Raw genomic sequence first — 17452 nt, 5'->3', positions numbered from 1 at the left:
ATTAACCTCTTTGAGCCTTGAGATTCTTTTCTTTTAATGGAGTAATAATACCTACCTCACAAAATTGAAGAAAAGATGAAATAAGATAATATACGTAAAGGACTTAGTACAATGCTTGGCCTATATAGAAAGGACACAATAAATGAATAAGTGGTAAGTATATTATAGTAATTATTATTATAGTTATGATCATCATTTTCTATCACAAAAGTTGGAAGATGTGCCCTTTTTTACTCCTCTTGGGGGAACAGCATTCAGGAGAAGCTCATGGGGGACAATTTGGCATCTTAGAGAGTATGCTGTGGTCTACTGCAAAGAATCCAGAGGACATAGATTGAAATTCTTGAGATGAATGGCAGGCTTCCAGTCCCTCTTGGAAGGCTCTACAACGCTGAGATTGACTAGGATCACCTGCTCCTTCAGTGCTCTCTCTCTTCCCCAGCGATCACAACCATCATCATAATAGAGGTACCGTTTATTGACTTCCTTCTATATGCAAGGACTTTATTTGCATTATTTTTAATCAGCGTAGAAAATCTTATCTGCGAGCTAGATGTTATCCCAATTTACAGTTGTGTACAAGTCACTTAGCTAGTGGGTAGCAGAACCAAGGATTCAACCTGGGTCTTTCTGACCACTAAGCCTGCCCTTTTCCCATTGTTCTCTGGTACGGTTTACGACCTTAGCACCGCCTCCGACTCTAATCTTAACAAGGGCCTCTAAAAACAGTTATAAGGAAACATTTTTGAGGATAATTTTTTTCTCAACTTGAGTTGTGTTTTTCTTCCTACTCTTCAGAGTACAAAATTACCAGAATCCACACGTATACCTACTTGTGAAAGTAGTGCGAGTCACTACTCTTGAGTGATATTACATATAGTTTGGCTGCAAGAAAATTAAACTCTATATCAGGAAATAGTTCCCAAGACCAGTAACTTTGGGGGCGGGGGGAAATGTATAAAAACAGATGCCAACAAAAGAGTGAAGCAAATTAGAAAAAAGTTTCCCAACCACAGAGAGTAAATAAGTATAATATTTAGTTAAACGTTCTAAATAGGTTGAGACATACTCGAGGTCGGTCACATAGTAAATTAGTAATGGAATCAAGTCCAGCCTTTGGATATTCATTCCAGTACTTTTTCCTGACACCTCTGCAGCTTCTCAGGTACTGGGAGAGAACAACCTTTTAACAAAAATGAATGGTGGAGGAAAAAGTGTTTAAGACACTCCAGGAATCGTGTTAACTGGAGGGTCTCTAATTTTTGAGCCCTTTTGGAGGTTGCCCACACCCTTGAATCTATGTATCATGTGCATACACAGCATCTTTTGCTCTAGGTGTCCTCTCAGCCCTGAGCATACACTCCAGTGGACACGTTGCAAGGATCATTGATTCCAGCTAAACACCTCTGCAGAGGCAACCTGAGGTGCAGCAAAATGTGTCTCTGGCAGCGTCCCTCTTTCTCTCTCATGGTCCTCTCCTTTTGATATACCTACTAGCCCTCTGGTAACCCCTAAAATCCTCTTTGTATGTTTTATTACCAAACGTTTTGTTCTGATGTGTTAAGTAATTTTTATAAAATTCTACAAAAAATTATCTGCTAATAGTAATCACTTGTATTTGTATAGCTCATTACATTAAGTACCCACATATGCACTGTTTTCGTTTTCTCATTAACTCTGCCAAGTGGAGAAGACAGGTAGGTTATCCACATTTTACAAATAATAATAATACAAGGGGGCTTCCCTGGTGGCACAGTGGTTCAGAGTCTGCCTGCCGATGCAGGGGACATGGGTTTGTGCCCCGGTCCGGGAAGATCCCACATGCCGCGGAGCGGCTGGGCCCGTGAGCCATGGCCGCTGAGCCTGCGCGTCCGGAGCCTGTGCTTCGCAACGGGAGAGGCCACAACAGTGAGAGGCCCGCATACCGCAAAAACAAACAAAAAACAACAACAAAAATAATAATAATACAGGGTTGGAAGGGTTAAAAGACTTGCCCAGAGTCACACTGGGCAGTGAGCAGTGGCATCACATGGAGCTCATGTCTTCTGAGACCCAACAGGGCATTCATCACGGAGATGCATTTCCTCAGAGGGTAGTTTCACTTGGGGAGAAGATAAACCTGAAGATGGAAAGGTGTTTAATGCACAGACTCTGACCGTGTAATTTCAGGCTTTATGGCAGCAATGAGGGAAAGGTATGCCTTGGTGGCACCTACCATGGAAGCCAAAAACCTTAATGAAGGAAGGTCATCAGAAGCATCTCTCTCTCTAAAGTCTTATCCACCGGTAAACATTTGACAAATACTTTTCTTCAGAAAAAAGTAAGTACATTTTTATGTGTCAGAGGTAAACAAAAGTCAGTATCAAGCCAAAATACTCAGCATTTCTTTTATTTACCATGTTCTAGAGCATTTTAATTAGAGGTTTTTAAGTTTTGAGACAGATGTTAAGCAAATAAATACATGGCATGAAATTTACAGGAAATTGGTGAGCAGCTAATGTGACAATGAAATTAATTACTGGGCATATGTTGTGCATCTGTTAGTTCAAAAACTCAAGAACTTCCCAGGTGAAATCCGGGTGAAACTGGCCCCTGTACACAGAGGGCAAGAAGAGACAGAAGAAAGAGGCAGATCACTCCAGAATAGTAGGTGGTTTTAATAAGCAAGGGAACTTATGCACAAGGCTTGCCCTGGGTGGCCACAAGACGGGGTGATCTCCTCATCCACCTGCCAGAATCTTAAAAGTGTATTTAACTACGTTCAGTCTCGTATTCAGTCCAGATGGTCTTAACAACACCTTACTCTCCAGATTATGGCCTTGAAACAGCTCCTAGTGTGGGAATGGTGGGCAGAATGTACATTCCAAGGACGGGAGGGAGTGAGGAGCTTCCGACTTCCTGTGTCCAGCTTGCGGGTCAACCGGCGGTCACATCCTCTAGCTGACCTCCTTCAACAACGTCATGTTGGCTGTGGGTACTTTAGAAGATTCAATTGCATAATAATGTCTTAGGTTCTTTGGAAAATGAGGGCCAGCACTATAAATATTCTCAGGTGGATATAATATCCTTATTGTTAAGGAGCAAGCAACTTGTGTACCTCCAAGAAGAAAAGACAGCATAGCCATAGTTGCCAGTTATATAAACTTAGTAACATAAGAGACAATGTTGGTGATAATTATTTTTCGTTTTTCATTTGTCTCAGGAGAATTTGTAATTGCTATGGAAGCATTTTTATGATGGTTGCTTTAAAATTCTTGTCAGATAATTCCAGTATCTGATTAATTTCAGTGTTGGTAGCTGGGGATTGTCTTTACTCATTTACGCTGTGATTTTCCTGATTCGTGGTATGATCAGCGATATTCGATTGTATCCTGGACATTTTGGATATTATTTTTTGAGAATTTGGATCCTATTTAATCTTTTTTTTTGGTAGGTAGTCCTCCTGTTGAGGTGTAGCTTAAGTGAGGGCTGGATGGGTGTGTATGTCCAGCTTCCTAAAGGGGCTCTGCCAATAGCAGAAGTAGAGAGCTGGCTCACATTGTTTCCGTGCAAGAGGATGCTCCCCACTTGGTCCTACTGATACCTTCCCGGTCAAGCCATCAACTTGTACCGCCTTGTTGCCTCCAAGCGTTGTAAGATTATGTCTTGCTGACAACAGAGAGGGGGAGAGCAGAAGACTGGCTCACCTGCTTTGCTGCTACCAGGGAGAAAGGAAGCTCAGCAAGGCATCCTTGACAATGAGGGAGAGGAAGGGGGGGGGGATGAGTGCCAACTAAGCCACCTCATACCTTCCACTGATGCCAGGTAGGCATGGTGGTTCAGCTCTCCACCAGGCTCCAGTGACATGGATCGTAGGGAAAGTGAAGTGCCGACTAGATGTGACTCACTGTTTATTGAGTTTCATTGCTCCCCGGTAGGGATGGGAAGCCCAGCTTGCTGCTGGACCTCACTGATGCTATCCTGATGGAGGAATCTGAGTGTTACCAACTGCTTCTGTGGAGACGGGAGACGGATGGGGTAGAGTGGAAGATCGGCTTCCTACTTAGCCCCCCTAAAACCATGGGGTGGGAGAAATGCAGTGTTTCTTTTAGAGTTTGCCTGGAGTAAGGCAGTATTACCAAAAAGGTTTTCTGTTGATATAGGTTACCCCTTTCCTAGTATTTTGGCTAGGGGGAATAGGCTCTTCTTCAAGTAAATTTTTTGTCTGTTCATGGTGGTGGTTTCTGGTTTGAGGCTTCTGCCATGTCTGGAACATATGTTCTCGAATTCTTAGTTTTAAGAGAGAGGAACTCTTCCTCTCTAAGAGGTGGAAATGGGGCTACTCCATCTTGGAACTATAATAGAAGTCCCTGCAACCATTTTTAAAGAATTCTTTGACATTCAATTTGGTCAGAATATGTCCGTGGACCTTGCCGTAGGAGTACTCTGTGTGTGTGTGTGTGTGTGTGTGTGTGTGTGTGTGTGTGTGTGCGTGTGTGTGTGTGTGTGTGTGCATACAAAGATAACTTTGAATGTTTTAAATTTTCCTTCCCTAACACCTATTTATCATCTTTTGCCTTCCTTTCTTACACACACACACACACACGCACACACACACACACACACACACACACACTTTTGTGTTGTTGTTGATCTACCCTGCAAGTTTACTTACACTTTTCTCCTACCCGCACTCCAGGCTTACTCTAAATCTTGCCCAGTAATTCTTTGACTTAGGGTGGCTGGAAAAAAATCAAGAGCATTAACTTTTTTTCTGCAAAAAGCTTTATTATTTACATTTGGTTCACAGCTTGGGAGAAGGCCCCAGGGTGGTTAAAAAGCTGCCTAGTGGCTGCAGAGAGAGGCTTCAGGCAGAAGCCCTGACACCAGAGGGGTGCCAGAGGGGCTCCTCAAGGGCCGCTGGTCTGAGGAGGTTCCTATTCGTGCTCGAGGTTGAGCCTGTTGAGCAGATACTCTCCCAGCTCAGCCTGGGGGCCACCAGCTGGCGGAGATTAGTCAGGTGGGCGCCCTCTTCTTGATGAGTTTCACCTGCTCACCCCCGGAAGTGGCTCTCCAGGAAGTCAGAGAGCTGGGAGTCTGCGCAGGCAGGACTCAGGGCGTGCAGATCCAAAACGGCCCGGTTCAGGTTCTTCTCCATGACCACAGTGGCTTCCATAGCGTCTGCGGTTTTACTCCACTCATGTTGGAACGGCTTCTGCACTGTATGTCCTGGAAGAGGGCACAGCTGCCGTGCTGGTTTTGTATCTTCAAGAGATGTATGTTTTGTACCTCCAACTTGCTGAAGAAGTGGTCCACGTCTTCCCGAGCCACATCGTTGTGGTCGAAATAGAAGCCCAGAGAGAGGTAGGTGTAGGGGGCCTGCAGATGCATGTTGACCACGCAGTTCACTGCGGCCTCCACCTGGGTGGAATAATTCTGAGGAATCTGGGGAGGTCATGGTTGATCGGCAATAGGGAGCTAAGCTCAAAAAACAGTGTTGGCTGGTCCTGGAAGCTGAAGGCGTCTGAGTGGTTGGTTCCAAAAGTTGCGATTGGAAAGGAGGTTGGAGGGTGGTCGGAGGCTGGAAGCAGGGGCGTCCCTGGGTCTGTTTCGTCTAAACACTGTTGAAGCAAGAGATAGATCTTCCAGGCCACCGGGCCGCACTGCCAAGAGTATTAACTTTTTAACTCAGGTCCCCTCATCAGGTAATCCCAAACAGCTGTCCGTTATTTTGCATCAATTTGATCATTTCCTATGGTATTGAAATTTTGTCTTAGTGGCCTTGCATGGAGAATTTCTTGAGCTAAAGACTGACTATTCACCTTTGTATCTATAGCATCTGGGCTCAGTTCCTGGTACCTCCCAGATTCTCAGTGACTATTTGTTGAATAAGGTGTCCATATAAGCACATTTTCCATTCACCCCTGCCTCTGATTCGAATCCTTTCTTTGCACATCCTCATATGCAGCTTAATTTATATGAGAGAGAAAGGTATGGCCTACATGACGTTGGACTATCTCACTGTGCAGTCTTGGTAGTTCAGTGTTTCATTTGTCCGTTGGGGTGTAATAAGCAATGTCAAAACTTGGTGGCTTAAAACAACAGTGATTTTGCAGTTTGGATAGGGTTTGATTGAGCTAATCTCTGCTCCATGTGCTACCAGCTGGGGTGTTTTAACTGGGGCTGGAGGATATACTTCCCAAATGGCTCACTCACATAACTGGCAAGTTGGTACTTGCTGTTGGCTGGGAGCTCAACGGCCACCGTGAGCCAAAGGTCTTGATTATTTTCCGCAAGAGCCTCTCCACATGGGTGCTTGGGTTTTCTTACAACATGATGGCTAGATTTCGAGATGTAGAAACAGCCCAGCCTTCTTAATACCTGGCTTAGAATACTCACAATATTTCTTTCTCTGCATTCTATTGGCCAATTTAGTCTTAGACTCAGAAGATACAAGGGGAAGGAATGTAAGTTGTACCTCTTTATGGGAGGAGCAGCTTGTACATATAGGGAGGGGCAGAATTATTGGGGGCCATCTTTGGAGAGTAACTTTAACTTTCTGCCGCAAAATTTCTTTATCTGTCAAATATGAAATTGAGAGAGGGCAACAATAACACATACATCATAGAGTTGCTACGAAAAGTATAGGAGATGACATATATATTGCATTTAGAATGATTCCTGGCACACAGTAAGTAGTTGATACATTTTAACTAATTAGGATAATTTTTGTTGCTATGAGAATGAAAAATTCCTGCACGACACTAAGTTGGAGAAGAACATACTTTTTCCTCCATGGAAGTTATGATATCTTCTCATAATTCCAGTTAGACGATTTTACTGGTTAGTATTTCCTTTGACAGCTTTAATTACCATATTCTCTTTGATTTGCTTCCTCTAGACTGAATTTTTTTTTTTTTAAAGATCTCAAATCAGTAGCCCTCAAATGAAAGGAATAACCCACAGTTCTGTAGTATAATGACTTGGTGTCTCTGTTGGAAACCTTTTTCTTTTTATACTTACTTGCAGGTATTTTTCTTACACTTTGAGAAAGCAGTCCTCTGTAGAGATAGAATGAATGATACAGGAATGACATGCCGTTGGAAACTGCTCCTATTTCTCTCTTTGGAAACACGCGTGTGCAGAGTTAGTCCTTTAGGAAATTTACAGGTCAGCAGAGGTCATCAGCCAGATAAATCCAAAGAATAACCAGTGGGGGCGGATAAATTTCAAGCCAAGTAATCTCTGCATTAATGTAAGTAATTTTTTATTTCTACACCAGAGATGGGGATTGATGCTAAACAATATGAAACTACAATTATGTAAATTCACTATTTTTAGCCGTTGAAATGTTAGCCGAGTCAAACTTTTCATTCACCAGTGCATGGTGTCTTTGTAACTGTCTTAATTTTATATATAAAGAAAGCAATCAGGTTTGTGCCATATTCTCATAACACTGCTAATTTCCGTTCTTTTCTTTTGATTCTATGTCCAGACCTGTAATTTTTCCAAGTGATTAAGACCACAGGTTATTCCTTCTACAGCTGACATTTCCTTTCTGTGATTACTCATCTCTTTGGTTCTTTTAACAGCCATGTTTTATTAATGATCATTTACCGTGCAGTAATAAACTCTGTGTCATTTAGTTCTTCCGGAATTTTCTGATCCTTGATTACAGTGTAACATATTGCCTGATTAATTGCTCATCATTGCTGTTTTTAGCTTCTGCGTGCAGTAGTTAAGGTTATTTCTTCCCGTTTTGGCTTTTCTATCCCCTGAAGATTTTCATTTACAACAACCTTATTAGTTGTCTCCAACTTCTCCCACTTCCTTTTTGCATTCCCTGATAGCACAGAGCGTATACAGAATCCCTATGAACAGTTACCATTTACTTTTTTTTTTTAACATCCTTATTGGGGTATAATTGCTTTACAATGGTGTGTTAGTTTCTGCTTTATAACAAAGTGAATCAGTTATACATATACATATGTTCCCATATCTCTTCCCTCTTGCGTCTCCCTCCCTCCCACCCTCCCTATCCCACTCCTCCAGGTGGTCACAAAGCACCGAGCTGATATCCCTGTGCTATGCGGCTGCTTCCCACTAGCTATCTACCTTACTTTTGGTAGTGTATATATGTCCATGCCTCTCTCTCGCTTTGTCACAGCTCACCCTTCCCCCTCCCCATATCCTCAAGTCCGTTCTCCAGTAGGTCTGTGTCTTTATTCCTGTCTTACCCCTAGGTTCTTCATGACATTTTTTTTTCTTAAATTCCATATATATGTGTTAGCATACGGTATTTATCTTTCTCTTTCTGACTTACTTCACTCTGTATGACAGACTCTAGGTCTATCCACCTCATTACAAATAGCTCAATTTCGTTTCTTTTTATGGCTGAGTAATATTCCATTGTATATATGTGCCACATCTTCTTTATCCATTCATCCGATGATGGGCACTTAGGTTGTTTCCATCTCCGGGCTATTGTAAATAGAGCTGCAATGAACACTTTGGTACATGACTCTTTTTGAATTATGGTTTTCTCAGGGTATATGCCCAGTAGTGGGATTGCTGGGTCATATGGTAGTTCTATTTGTAGTTTTTTAAGGAACCTCCATACTGTTCTCCATAGTGGCTGTACCAATTCACATTCCCACCAGCAGTGCAGGAGTGTTCCCTTTTCTCCACACCCTCTCCAGCATTTATTGTTTCTAGATTTTTTGATGATGGCCATTCTGACTGGTGTGGGATGATATCTCATTGTAGCTTTGATTTGCATTTCCCTAATGATTAATGATGTTGAGCATCCTTTCATGTGTTTGTCGGCAGTCTGTATATCTTCTTTGGAGAAATGTCTATTTAGGTCTTCTGCCCATTTTTGGATTGGGTTGTTTGTTTTTTTGTTATTGAGCTGCATGAGCTGCTTGTAAATTCTGTTTCCATCTAGCACAGAAGTTCCCAGATTGTAGTGTAACTTAGAAGCACCTAGAGGGCTTTTTATTTTATTTTATTTTTACATCTTTATTGGAGTATAATTGCTTTACAGTGGTGTGTTAGTTTCTGCTTTATAACAAAGTGAATCAGTTATACATATACATATGTTCCCATATCTCTTTCCTCTTGCATCTCCCTCTCTCCCACCCTCCTTATCCCACCCCTCTAGGTGGTCACAAAGCACCGAGCTGATCTCCCTGTGCTATGCGGCTGCTTCCCACTAGCTATTTTACGTTTGGTAGTGCTTTTTAAAACATAGATAGATTGCTGGGCCCCTCTCCCAGAGTAGGTCTGGGTGTGGACAGAGAATTCACATTTCTGACAAGTTCCCAGGGATGCTGATGTTGCCTCCCCAGCATCAAGCCTTGAGAACCGCTGGCATAGCAGATTAGCATAGCGGTTAAGAGACTAGGCTCTGGGTTTTGCTGATATGGGTTCAGATCACAGTTCTGCCACTTGACTTTCCAAATCACGTGACCTTGGGAAAGCTAAGGTCTCACAACTTAATCTTTGTAAACTGCAGTTTCCACATTTGTAAAATGGAAAGAGAACCAACCTTCTAAACTTGTAAGGATTAGGTGAATTGATCCATGGAAAGCACTGAGTACAGTGGCAAGATGTAAGCACTCAATAAAATGTTAGCTATTGGTATTTTTTAACCAGATGTGAGGAATTAATGTTCAAGCTCAATTACTAAAATTAAGAAAACGTGGCTCCTCTAACAAATTGGTCATTTATCTCTGGATCTTGATTTTTTTTATACTGCTGAGGTACAAATGCTATTTTTTTTTTTTTTTTTTTAAGATTGGCCATGTGGACAGAAAGATTCAGTAGAAAGATCATGAGATTTGGAGTCAGGAAAATGCCTGGGTTCCAGTCTAGACTCTTGCTATTCCTAGCTTTGTGAGTCATAGCAATTTTCTTCATCTCTCTGATCCAAGTTTCCTCTAAATATCTTCTAAAGTGGTGATATAAATGGTAAGGACTGTTGTATGGATCGAATGAGCTAGATCATTTGAAAGTTTTTTTATTTTAATATTCAGTACAAGTATAGTTATTGTTATTTTTATTGAGAATAAAAGCATCTAGAGCAACTTTTTAAAAAGTTTTTATTGGGGTATAGTTGATTTACAATGTTGGGTTAGTTTCAGGTGTACAGCTAGAGCAATTTTTTATTGTACTTATTATCATCATGAAAATTTATCCTTCTGTAGAGTGACAATTATGGAAAACCTTTTCCATTGTAATTATTTTGAGGTGGTGGTGACTCTAACTGGGAATTGCGGAATACTTAGATACCTGGATATGTTAGCTTCTATTAGTAACCTAGCCAGATTCCTTTCTTATTGGCTGAAATGCTGGTTCATTTTTCAGACATCTTACCTGGAAGGAATTAACATCTGAATGACCATATTTCAAAATGATGCAAGAAAGAAAAAAATTATGTTATATCTGATAATGATTGGACCAAAAGCATATTTAAGAAAACTTTGCCCCCAATGGTGTGAGTTGCTGAGTTTTGATAATAGGTTTTAGATGAAAATCAGGGGCTTATTTTCAGTTTGGGACTATAAGATTGCTTTCAGAAGAGGAAGGAAACTTCATTTAATCAAAGTTTTAATAATGTAGCACTAAACATTCTGTTAGGTGCTATGGGAGATATCAAAATGAGCCACACACACTTCATGCTTTGGATGCATTTTCTCTTGCAGAAAGCAAAACGACATACAAAAATCACTACATGCATCATAAAGAAGGTCAAGTCAGAGGGCTGAAAGCGTGTAAAGGAGGAAGAGATTATTTCTGGCTGGAGGATCAGCCCCCTCCCCCCTTGCAGGCCACACGCTGAGCCACATTAAGCCCATGTATCTGAGTATCATAAGGAACCTGGAAAGAACTTGGTGAGCACAATTTATTGACCTTCACAGAGGATTATATTTAAACCATCTCAGACAGATGAGACTCTATCCTCCACTGGGGGAAGAAATCCTTCCCTTGAAGGAGATTCTATAACCTTCTTTATGCACTCATTTCAGTATTTAACAGCCTTTGCTGGCTGCTGAGAAACCTGCTTTAACTCCCACATGGCCATCAGAATTTGTCCTCTCCGGACTTGCTGAACACAGACTTGTATCTTTATGTTAGGCAACCATCATCCTATCTCCAGGGACCCTCATGTCATTGCCTCATTAGTTGATTAAACAATTAAATAAAAAATCCTGGGGTCAGGATATAGCCCTGGTTAAGAGCATTGAGAGGCAGACAGTTTTGGACTAGAGTCCTGGCTCCTTCACTTTCTTGTCCTAGAACCTTGGGCAAGGTTACTTGAAACCTCTGAGCCTCAATTTTCCTACCCATAGAATGGGAATAATAACATATTTATCTCTTAGGGTTGTTGTGAAGATTAAATTTAAAAGATGTGTGTTTTGGGGCAAAGTACATGAAATCATTAATGTGTGACCACTTTGACCAATAAAAAATAGCAATCTTATGTGGTTCAAGCTAATCAATGGCTTAGCGAAGTACCTAGAATCTACCAAAGACTCAACGTTAATAGCATTTTTTAGAAACAAAAGAAAGGATTATTGTTATTTTTTTTGTTACTACATTGTTCTCATTAATATTATCATGGTCTACAATATCCAGGCCCAGTGCTGGAGGATATTCCTGCAGATGAACCATTACAAAATGGTGAGCACATTGATTATGGAGCTGTGTTTGATACCATAAGTGTGTGGACGATAGAGCATCTGGGTTGGCCTGCCGAAGCTAGAGAAGGCTCCAGAGAGGTGGCAGCATTTGACACTGGGCCTTGTATAGTGAGTTGGAGATTTCTAGGTAGAAAACCGATGGTGGAATCCCACACAGAAGCAAGAGCCTGCACCCAAGGCACAGAGGTGGGAGAGGATGTGGGAGATTGAGGAACCTGTCTGGATTCCATATGGCAAGTGTAAAATAGGACTCTGGGGGTGGAAGGAATTGAGAGCAGAGAGAGGAGGAGGGGCACGGCTTGAAAGAAATGGAGGTTTTATTGGAGAAGTGTCATGATGGGTTTTGCAAGTTTGAGAGGTTCTTCTGGAGATTTCGAAGAGAACGATTGGCCTGGAGGAAGTGTAGAAGCAGAGACATGTAAGAAGGCTAATGCAGCAGCCCAGCTGAGAGGTGGTGTAGGGCAGCAGCAGTGTGCTGGGAGGTGAGTGAATGAAAATGATGTATTTCCAACCTATGTTGTAAAGGTCCTAGTGATGGGAAGGCTAAGGGAGGAGGGTGATGGGGAAGTTGACTGCTGGGTGTACAGTATAGAAAATAGGAGGAGCAGGTCTAGGGCATGGGAAACGGGTGGGAGAGGCGTGAGAGGATAATGAGTGAGTCTGGGGGTATGTTGCATCCCCTGTATGTGAGAGCTTTCCATTTCCTCTGATTTCCCGGAGCCTGTTGTTTCTGTTCTGACTGCAGCACAAGGTGTTAACACTCTCATGGGCACCACAGGGACTCATGAGACCCTTCCTTGTTGGGGCATTTTGACAGCACAGATTATACTTTGCTTTTCTGAGGTCACCAGGGTCTTGCCTCCCCAAGGACATTGGTCATAAATCTGTGATGAGGCAATGGTTGATAAGTAAAAAAAAGTAGCTAACTTTAAGGAAGAAATAGAGTGCTTACTGTTTTTAAAAAAATTTTTTTAATTGAAGTATAGTTAATTTACAATGTTAATTTCTGCTGTACAGCAAAGTGATTCAATTATACATACATATATATATATATATATATATATATAGTACATTCTTCTTTATATTCTTTTCTGTTATGGTTTATCCCAGGATATTGAATATATTCCCTGTGCTATACAGTAGGGCCTTGTTTTTTATCCATTCTGTATATAATAGTTTGAATCTACTAACCCCAAATTCCTAGTCCATCCCTCCCCCATCCCTCATCCCCCATCCCCCTTGGCAACCACAAGTCTGTTCTCTATGTCTGTGAGTCTGTTTCTGTTTCATAGATAGGTTCATTTGTGCCATATTTTGGATTCCACAGTAAGTGATATCATATGGTATTTTTCTTTTTCTATGGACATGTACTTGATTTAGAATCTTGTGTTAATTTCTGCTGTACAGCAAAGTGATTCAGTTATACATATATACATTTTTAATATTCTTTTCCATTATGATTTATCATAGGATACTGAATATAGTTCTCTGTGCTATACAGTAGGACCTTGTTCTTTATCCATTCTGTATATAAAAGCTTACATCTGCTAACCCCAACCTCCCACTCCATCCCTCCCCCAACCCCTCCCCCTTTGCAACCACCAGTCTGTTGTCTATGTCCGTGATTCTGCTTCTGTTTCATAGATAGGTTCATTTATGTCATATTTTAGATTCCACAAATAAGTGATATCATATGATATTTGTCTTTCTCCTTCTGACTTACTTCACTTAGCATGATAATCTGTAGGTGCATCCGTGTTGCTGCAAATGGCATCATTTCGTCCTTTTTGATGGCTGAGTAGTATTCCATTGTGTATATGTACCACCTCTTCTTTCTCCATTCATCAGTTGATGGACATTTAGGTTGTTTGCATCTTTTGGCTATTGTAAATAGTGCTGCTATGAACATAGGGGTGCATGTATCTTTTTGAATTATAGTTTTGTCTGGATACATGCCCAAGAGTGGGATTGCTTTATCATATGGTAATTCTATTTTTATTCTCTGACGGACCTCCATACTGTTTTCCACAGTGGCTGCACCAACTTACATTCCCACCAACAGTGTAGGAGTGTTCCCTTTTCTCCACATCCTCTCTAGCATTTGTTACCTGTCGAGTTCTTAATGATGGCCATTCTGATCAGTGTGAGATGGTAACTCATTGTAGTTCTGACTTGCATTTCTCTAATAATTAGCGATGTTGAGCATCTGATGTCTTCGTTAGAGAAATGTCTATTTAGGTCTTCTACCAATTTTTGGATAGGGTTGTTTGTTTTTTGTTGTTGAGTTGTATGAGCTGTTCGTATATTTTGGAAATTAATCCCTTGTCAGTCACATCATTTGCAAATATTTTCTCCCATTCTGTAGGTTGCCTTTTCATTTTGTCAATGGTTTCCTTTGCTGTACAAAAGCTTGTAAGTTTGATTGGGTCCCATTTGTTTATTTTTGTTCTTATTTCTATTGCCTTGGGAGACTGACCTAACAAAACATTTGTACAATTTATGTCAGAGACTGTTTTGCCTATGTTCCCTTCTAGGAGTTTTATGCTGTCATGTCTTATGTGTAAGTCTTTAAGCCATTTTGAGTTTATTTTTGTATATGGTAATAGGGTGTGTTCTAACTTCAGTGATTTATATGTGCCTGTCCAACTTTCCCAACACCACTTGCTATAGAGGCTGTCTTTTTCCCATTGTATATATATTTTTAAATTTTTATTGGAATATAGTTGATTTACAGTGTTGTGTTAGTGTCACGTGTACAGGAAAGAGCATCAGTTATACATATACATATATCCACTCTTTTTTAGATTCTTTTCCCATATAGGCCATTACAGAGTATTGAGTAGAGTGCCTTGTGCTATACAGTAGGTCCTTATTAGTTATCTATTTTATATATAGTAGTGTGTATATGTCAATCCCAATCTCCCAATTTATCTGCCCCCCCTTACCCCCTGGTAATCATAAGTTTGCTTTCTACATCTGTAACTCTGTTTCTGTTTTGTAGATAAGTTCATTTGTACCCTTTTTTTAGATTCCACATATAAGTGATATCATATGATATTTGTCTTTCTCTGTCTGACTTACTTCACTCAGTATGACAATATCTAGGTCCATCCATGTTGCTACAAATGACATTATTTCGTTCTTTTTTATGGCTGAGTAATATTCCATTGTATATATGTACCACATCTTTATCCATTCCTCTGTTGATGGACATTAAGGTTGATTCCATGTTCTGGCTATTGTAAATACTGCTGCAATGAACCTTGGGGTGCATGTATCTTTTCGAATTATGGTTTTCTCCAGAAATATACCCAGGAGTGGGATTGCTGGATCATATGGTAGCTCTATTTTTACTTTTTTAAGGAACCAACATACTGTTCTCCATAGTGGCTGTACCAACTTACATTCCCACCCACAGGTTCTATGGTTTGTAGATTTTTTGATGATGGCCATTTTGACCAGTGTGAAGTGATACATCATTGTAGTTTTGATGTGCATTTCTCTAATGATTAGTGATGTTGAGCATCGTTTCATGGACTTTTTAGCCATCTGTATGTCTTCTTTGGAGAAATGTCTGTTTAGATCTTCTGCCCATTTTTTCATTGGATTGTTTGTTTTTTTGATACTGAGCTGCATGAGCTGTTTGTTTATTTCTGTTTTTATTTTCATTACTCTAGGAGGTGGATCAGAAAAGATCTTGCTGCAATTTATGTCAGAGTCTTTTCTGCCTGTGTTTTCCTCTAAGAGTTCTATAGGATCCTGCCTTATATTTAGGTCTTTAATCCATTTTGAGTTTATTTTTGTGTATGGTATTAGGGAGTGTTCTAATTTCATTCATTTACATGTAGCTGTTCAGTTTTCTCAGCACCATTTATTGAAGAGGCTGTCTTTTCTCCACTGTATATTCTTGCCTCCTTTATCAAAGATAAGGTGACCATAAGTGCATGGGCTTATCTCTGGACTTTCTATCCTGTCCCATTGATCTATATTTCTGTTTTTGTGCCAGTTCCATACTGTTTTGGTTATTGTAGCTTTGTAGTATAGTCTGAAGTCAGGGAGCCTGATTCCTCCAGCTCCATTTTTCTTTCTCAAGATTACTTTGGCTACTCATGGTCTTTTGTGTTTCCATACAAATTGTAAATTTTTTTGTTCTAATACTGTGAAAAATGCCATTGGTAATTTGGGAGGGATTGCATTGAATCTGTAGATTGCTTTGTGTAGTATAGTCATTTTCACAATATTGATTCTTCCAAGAACATTGTAAAAATTTCCATTTGTTTGTGTCATCTTTTATTTCTTTCATCAGTATCTTATAGTTTTCTGAGTACAGATCTTTTGCCTCCTTAGGTAGGTTTATTCCTAGGTATTTTATTATTTTTGATGCGATGGTAAATGGGATTGTTTTCTTGATTTCTATTTCTGATTTTTCATCATTAGTGTAGAGGAATGCAAGAGATTTCTGTGTATTAATTTTGTATCCTGCAACTTTACCAAATTCATTGATGAGCTCTAGTAGTTTTCTGGTGGAATCTTTAGAATTTTCTATGTATAGTATCATGTCATCTGGAAACAGTGACAGTTTTACTTCTTTTCCAGTTTGGATTCATTTCTTTTTCTTCTCTGATTGCCATTTCTAGGACTTCCAAAACTATGTTGAATAGTGGTGAGAGTGGACATACTTATCTTGTTCCTGATCTTAGAGGAAATGTTTTCATTTTTTCACCATTGAGAATGTTGTTTGCTGTGGGTTTGTCATGTATGGCCTTTAATATGTATTATGTATTAAGTAGTTTCCTTCTTTGCCCACTGTCTAGAGAGTTTTTATCATAAATGGGTATTGAATTTTGTCAAAAGCTTTTTTTGCATCTATTGATATGATCATAGAGTTTTTATTCTTCAGTTTGTTGATGTGGCGTATGACACAGGTTGATTTGTGGATATTGAAAAATCCTTGCATCCCTGGGATAAATCCCACTTGATCATGGTATTTGATCCTTTTAATGTGTTATTGGATTCGGTTTGCTATTATTTTGAGGAATTTTGCATCTATGTTCATCAGTGATATTGGCCTGTAATTTTCTCTTTTTTTGTGATATCTTTGTCTTGTTTTGGTATCATGGTGATGGTGGCCTTGTAGAATGAGCTTGGTAGTGTTCCTTCCTCTTCAGTTTTTTGGAAGAGTTTCATAGGGGTAGGTGTTACCTCTTCTCTAAATGTTTGATAGAATTTGCCTGTGAAGTCATCTGGTCCTGGACTTTTGTTTGTTGGAAGATTTTTAATCACAGTTTCAATTTCAGTACTTGTGATTGGTCTGTTCATATTTTCTATTTATTTCTTTCTGGTTCAGTCTTGGAACGTTTTACCTTTCTAAAAATTTGTCCATTTCTTCTAGTTTGTCCATTTTATTGGTGAACAGTTGCTTGTAGTAGTCTCTTATGATCCTTTGTGTTTCTGTGGTGTCCGTTGTAACTTTTCATTTTTCATTTCTAATTTTATTAATTTGAGTCCTCTCCCTTTTTTTCTTGATGAGTCTGGATAAAGGTTTATCAGTTTTGTTTATATTCTCAAAGAATCAGGTTTTAGTTTCATTGATCTTCTCTACTGTCTCTATTTCATTTATTTCTTTTAAAAAATATTTCATTTATTTATTATTCATTTATTTATTGGCTATGTCGGGTCTTAGTTGCAGCACGCAGGATCTTGGATGAGGCATGCAGGATCTTTCGTTGCAGCACACAGGCTTCTCTCTAGTTGCGGCGCTCAGGCTT

At 40.0% G+C, this 17452-nt stretch overlaps 1 pseudogene; it reads right to left on the bottom strand.

The window, feature by feature from the left end:
• Positions 1-4846: 4846 nt before the first annotated feature.
• Positions 4847-6776, bottom strand: LOC132522648 (ferritin light chain-like; annotated as a pseudogene).
• Positions 6777-17452: the final 10676 nt, after the last annotated feature.

The sequence above is a fragment of the Lagenorhynchus albirostris genome, chromosome 7 (assembly GCF_949774975.1).
Source record: "Lagenorhynchus albirostris chromosome 7, mLagAlb1.1, whole genome shotgun sequence".
NCBI classification, from domain to species: Eukaryota; Metazoa; Chordata; class Mammalia; order Artiodactyla; family Delphinidae; genus Lagenorhynchus; species Lagenorhynchus albirostris.
The sequence above is the reverse complement of the archived record's forward strand: the minus strand, read 5'-3'. Positions and strand labels throughout refer to the sequence as shown.